Below are 6,400 nucleotides of genomic sequence, written 5' to 3' on the forward strand. Positions count from 1 at the left end.
CGCACATATAACAGGATGACTTGATATTGTACACAATCCTGTCTCATACCAATATGTTTGATACATTAGTAGGACATATAAGAAAAATGTTTATATTGGGAGATATGTATCCACATATTTGTTTTATATATATGCAGGAGTTAACTTATATATATCAATATTTTTGTTAATACTGATACGACGGTACCTTGGATTGGGTCGTTATATAATATATAAAAATTTTCTATAGATTACTTTATATACGCTGTATATCCACATTAATCAGTATAACATGGCTAATTATAAATTAATGGGAGTACACAGAAAGGGGTGCTTTGAAAGCAGTTTCCATGCCATATGAATAGATGAGGTATAGCGTTAGGGTATATAAATTACTGCTGTCTAACTATGGAGGGAGAAGGGGTCTTTTTGCAGGGATATATGCGTCTTAACAGGATGTCAATTTAACATAGGGATTCAATTTATCAATAAAAGAAAATCAGGTGTCAATAGAAAGACACAATTCAATGACAATTTTATAATTATCCCAAATATCTAGGTATCATAGGAGGTTCTAGTTATGATACAACATATCTTGTTAGATTATGTGATAAATATGACTAGATTGTGTCTTTATCAGTATGAGCAACGTAGCATTATAATGATATATAATCAGCAAGTAAATATTATCAATTATGTTTATTAATCAATTGAACCATGCACAGTACTTGCTATAAATACCATCCATCCCCTATTGTCGTCACTGATGTGATCAAGCAATATGTGAAACGTACGTCATCGACAATTGACACTAGCAGCAGGTCGTGGACGCTGATCAAACGGAAGTACGGGAAATTATACCCGATCCGGCGATCACGTCCTGCAGCAGCTCCAGCACGAAGATTAATAGCGGGGCACGAGCATATGGAGTAAACGGAGGAGCGGTTATTACATCTGACCCGGAGCCCGGCTCCCGGCTCCCGCGAGCGGCTATCCGCTATTTCACGGAGATCTGATCTGACACAGTGACAACAGACCCTGAACAGAAACAGGTATTCAGAGCCGTCCTCTCATCCACTGCTGGGCATTTACGGGCCCCCCCTGCAATGTGATTCACAACAGGGGAGGAGGTTTGCAAAGCGTGGACAGCAGAAGCGGCTCGCACTATTCTGTCTTTTCTGTCTCCAGGTGGATGGGTTTCCCCGACTCTCATTGTTTCCATTCACTGCCAAGGTACTAACCACGGCACATGGAACAACAGCAGAGAGGGAAACCGTCGGTATACACCTGAGACCCTATATATCTCTCAGCTATAATATCTATCTATTAAGAAATATTCTGTTCATAAGGATTTGGAAGTAGCATTTATACCAGCTACGAATAGTATGATTATTTCTACATATCCAATGTGTCCTTTAGAAAATCATATGATTTGGATAGCTTGATTAGATGATATAAAAAGTATATAAAATCTTGGAGGGTATCATCTCAAGAAATGCTCTACATGGAATATTATATAGTCTCAGTATTTAGAGACGGTCTGTGAATTGAGTCACTGAAACTATTCTATCAATCAGAGATGGAAAATGTTGCTGTTTGGTTTTTTTCATCTAACAAAGGATACCTCTAATATGTGGTGACTGCTACTGTTTAAACCTGAGGGGATACATAAGAAATATTATGGAGAGAATCAATGATTATACCAATTGACTAATTGTACATATGAGACAGTTCATATATTTTCTGTTCTCATTATTCCCTCTTTTTCTGGGCTACAACTGCAGATACAAAATGCAATAAATCTACATATGTACGACCACTACAGTCTGGACAAATAGACTGGTAGACAGTATGTACACATGTTACATATCATAATTTTGAAGTTTCTATACACATTTCTTTGCATTTAGCTGAGGGCAGCCCCTAAGACCTTCAAGGGGATGATATTTTCTCTTCATTATTGTAGCTTTACGACCTAATTAGGTCTAATACGCAAACAGTTATACACATATTTTTTGACTGAATAAGTCATGCTAATAGGCATAAATGATAGCCATCAGCATAAAAATATATAGGTTTTCATAAATATATCACTTGGTTTGATAACATTAGTGTAAATTAACTGCCCATATCAATTCTGGAATTTTACCAGTATTTGAATATTGAAAATAGAGGCAATCATTATTTGTAGTTCTACTCTCAGGCTATTACATACATTCACATGCCTGGACATAGAGATTTATTTTAACAAATGAAATAAAAGTTATATTTTAAAATCAACTAATATTACATAAAAGAGTGCGCCACACATTAAGCTTCTTTGTTTAATGTAGTACCCACTAGTGGTCTGCATTAATCATCTCTAGAAATACATTGCAACCTCAGCTTAGTGGCGCACCTCCAACCTGTTGTTATTTTTGGGCCCTTTCCTTTGGGTCAAGTAATTCTTTCAATGGTTGGTTTTTTCTATAATCTATCACTAATTGTTAATAAGTGCTTGTGCATTATCCTTTGGACCTTGGTGTCTCTCTCTAGAGAACACAATATCTATTGCCCAGGGATCTAATAGGGAGTGAACCCACTTGTGGCTGAACTTACGAAAGTGTGCCCCCACCGGGCCTAGCTCCGCCTGTAGAGCTCCAGCGACATGCGGTGGATTTTTGTAGAGGGGGGGGTGGACTTCTGTTCCAGGGAACTTGCTGTGTTGTGCAGCTTCTGTCCTCTGCCCCTGCCTCTGGCAAGAAAGGACGCACCTCGGACTTTCTTGTTTCTGTGTTCGAAAAGCTGCATTTGATAATGACGTGCTTTCCTAGGCTGTGCAGGAATATAAAGCAAAATATCAGAATTACCAGCTATAGCTGTGGAGACCAGGTCCGAGAACCCTTCTCCACACAATCCTCAGCCTTCTATATGCCTCTTATGTCGGCATCCTCTGTCCATTGCATATTTTACAGGACACGTCAAGCAGAAATCGACATAGCTTTGACTCTAGGACCCAGTATACACATGTCTCTTTGGGCATGTTTTATTATATATATTTCTCTTAAGACAGCATCTTTAATATATATACCGTATATACTCGAGTATAAGCCGACTTTTTCAGCACTTTTTTTTGTGCTGAAAAAGCCACCTCGGCTTATACTCGAGTCAGTGCAGGCAGAGGCAGAGCAGTGTGAAGGAGGGACATGGAGCGCACAGCGCGCGGCGCTCCTGTGTCCCTCCTGCATCTCCGGCGGCAGCAGCGGCGGTTCTATTACAGGAAATACCCGTTCGTGACCTCTGATCACGAACCGGCACTTCCTATAATAGACCCGCCGCGGCCGCCGAAGATGCAGGAGGGACACAGGAGAGCCGCGCACGCTGTGTGCTTCGTGTCCCTCCAGAAGACAGCGCGGGATCGACGGAGGGGTAAGTAACAGCACTGTGGGGCATACCTGGCACTTGGGGAGGGAACGTATCTGGCAGCACTGTGGGGGCATATCTGGCAGCACTGTGGGGGCATATCTGGCAGCACTGTGGGGGCATAACTGGCAGCACTGTGGGGGCATATCTGGCAGCACTGTGGGGGCATATCTGGCAGCACTGTGGGGGCATAACTGGCAGCACTGTGGGGGCATATCTGGCAGCACTGTGGGGGCATATCTGGCAGCACTGTGGGGGCATATCTGGCAGCACTGTGGGGGCATATCTGGCAGCACTGTGGGGGCATATCTGGCAGCACTGTGGGGGCATAACTGGCAGCACTGTGGGGGCATATCTGGCAGCACTGTGGGGGCATATCTGGCAGCACTGTGGGGGCATATCTGGCAGCACTGTGGGGGCATATCTGGCAGCACTGTGGGGGCATAACTGGCAGCACTGTGGGGGCATAACTGGCAGCACTGTGGGGGCATATCTGGCAGCACTGTGGGGGCATATCTGGCAGCACTGTGGGGGCATAACTGGCAGCACTGTGGGGGCATATCTGGCAGCACTGTGGGGGCATATCTGGCAGCACTGTGGGGGCATAACTGGCAGCACTGTGGGGGCATAACTGGCAGCACTGTGGGGGCATATCTGGCAGCACTGTGGGGGCATATCTGGCAGCACTGTGGGGGCATATCTGGCAGCACTGTGGGGGCATATCTGGCAGCACTGTGGGGGCATATCTGGCACTATGAGGGCATATCTGGCACTGAGGGCTGTGTACGGCTAGAGCTGCATTTCCCACCCTAGGCTTATACTCGAGTCAATAAGTTTTCCCAGGTTTTTGTGGTAGAATTAGGTGCCTCGGCTTATATTCGGGTCGACTTATACTCGAGTATATACGGTATATATATATATATATATATATATATAATTTGCAAGAAGAAGGAGGTTGTGCAATCAATGTTAACGTCCTTAAAAGTCCATATAATCCGTATGTAATTTCTGATGTCGGTGCTAGCTCTTCTAAACAGTGTAACCACACTGTTAATGTAAACTGAAAAAGAATGATGAAGGCGCACTCAGTGAATCAAGATATAAAGTAGATTTACTACAAGTAACAGGCTCACATACATCAAGGTTTAAAATCACCGGCTCATGGAAATCGAAAGCGCTGTATCCAGTGTCTCTCACAGCGGTCCGTCTCTCAGGTTGCCGGCATGCAACAATTATCAGGTCAGCGTCTCAGCTTACGGAACAAGTGTTCTTAGTTAGAACGAACACGTCTTCGTTTAGGCCACGCCCAACGCGTTTCGTCACTGTATGCTATATACGTTTTATAGTTTTTTCTCCTGATCTTTTTTATGATAATCTTTTTTATGATAATCTTTGTATGATAATCTTTTTAACATTAGTATATTCTTTTTATAAATAAAGTCTATTCAGAATATATATATCTGTATTAAAGAAAAGTAAGATAAAAGATGCTTATAGAGTTACTGTTATAAAAGTATGTATAAGATTGATAGTAATATGTCACACCTGAATATATGATGTGAGCAATCAGTGCGTATAAAAAGACATCGCTGGAGACACTGACCACACCCCCTGACGAAGTCATACAGTGACGAAACGCGTTGGGCGTGGCCTAAACGAAGACGTGTTCGTTCTAACTAAGAACACTTGTTCCGTAAGCTGAGACGCTGACCTGATAATTGTTGCATGCCGGCAACCTGAGAGACGGACCGCTGTGAGAGACACTGGATACAGCGCTTTTGATTTCCATGAGCCGGTGATTTTAAACCTTGATGTATGTGAGCCTGTTACTTGTAGTAAATCTACTTTATATCTTGATTCACTGAGTGCGCCTTCATCATTCTTTTTCAGTTTACATTAACAGTGTGGTTACACTGTTTAGAAGAGCTAGCACCGACATCAGAAATTACATACGGATTATATGGACTTTTAAGGACGTTAACATTGATTGCACAACCTCCTTCTTCTTGCAAATTACATTAACCCATTGGTTTGTTGCTATCTGTTGTGTCCTATTGTGTGAAATTGTATTAACTTGTCTGAGTTTAGGTCACTTTATTGTGGTCAGTTTTTAATCATGGAGAAAAGAATTAGGCGGTTTGAGGACTGCCATAAGAGGTTTAATGAATGTCTAGGCAGTAAGAGGCAATTAAATACTGAATGTGATTTAGATTCTCTTTGCAACCAAACAGAAAAATTGTTAATGAAAGAAATGAGGATCAGCTGGGAAATTACCACACTTGAGAATTATATAGAATCAGAAAGAATACCCAGAGGCTTACGCATTAATAAAATGCCTACTTTTGGTAATGAAAGGAAAGAGTTTATTGATTGTTGGTATAAAATTCTGGACAACTGTTCAAATGAATTGAGTGCTGTGCGCTACCTCATCTGAAGACAGGAGTCTTCTGCCGCCGATTTTGACGTCTTCTTGCTTCTCTCGCCGGCTTCTGTCTTCTGGCTCTGCGAGGGGGACAGCGACGTGGCTCCGGGATCGGACGACCAAGGGTGAGTTCCCGTGTTCGATCCCTCTGGAGCTAATGGTGTCCAGTAGCCTAAGAAGCACGACCTATCCGCAGTTAGTAGGTTTGCTTCTCTCCCCTCAGTCCCACGTAGCAGAGAGTCTGTTGCCAGCAGATCTCTCTGAAAACAAAAAACCTAACAAAATACTTTCTTATTAGCAAGCTCAGGAGAGCTCACTAAAATACACCCTGCTCTGTCCGGGCACAGATTCTAACTGAGGTCTGGAGGAAGGGCATAGAGGGAGGAGCCAGTGCACACCAGTAGTCCTAATTCTTTATTGGAGTGCCCTGTCTCCTGCGGAGCCCGTCTATTCCCCATGGTCCTTACGGAGTCCCCAGCATCCACTAGGACGTTAGAGAAATTACATTATTATTATTATTATCCTTTATTTATATGGCGCCACAAGGGTTCCGCAGGAAAACAGTGACTTACAGTTGAAGACAATATAGGACAAGTA

General features: G+C 42.8%; 1 protein-coding gene across 2 annotated transcripts in view; it reads right to left on the minus strand.

Moving 5' to 3' along the window:
• Positions 1–6,400, minus strand: part of GCSH (glycine cleavage system protein H) — a 169,519-nt gene that overhangs the window by 84,350 nt on the left and 78,769 nt on the right. The window lies entirely within an intron of this gene.

The sequence above is a fragment of the Pseudophryne corroboree genome, chromosome 11, assembly GCF_028390025.1.
Source record: "Pseudophryne corroboree isolate aPseCor3 chromosome 11, aPseCor3.hap2, whole genome shotgun sequence".
NCBI classification, from domain to species: domain Eukaryota; kingdom Metazoa; phylum Chordata; class Amphibia; order Anura; family Myobatrachidae; genus Pseudophryne; species Pseudophryne corroboree.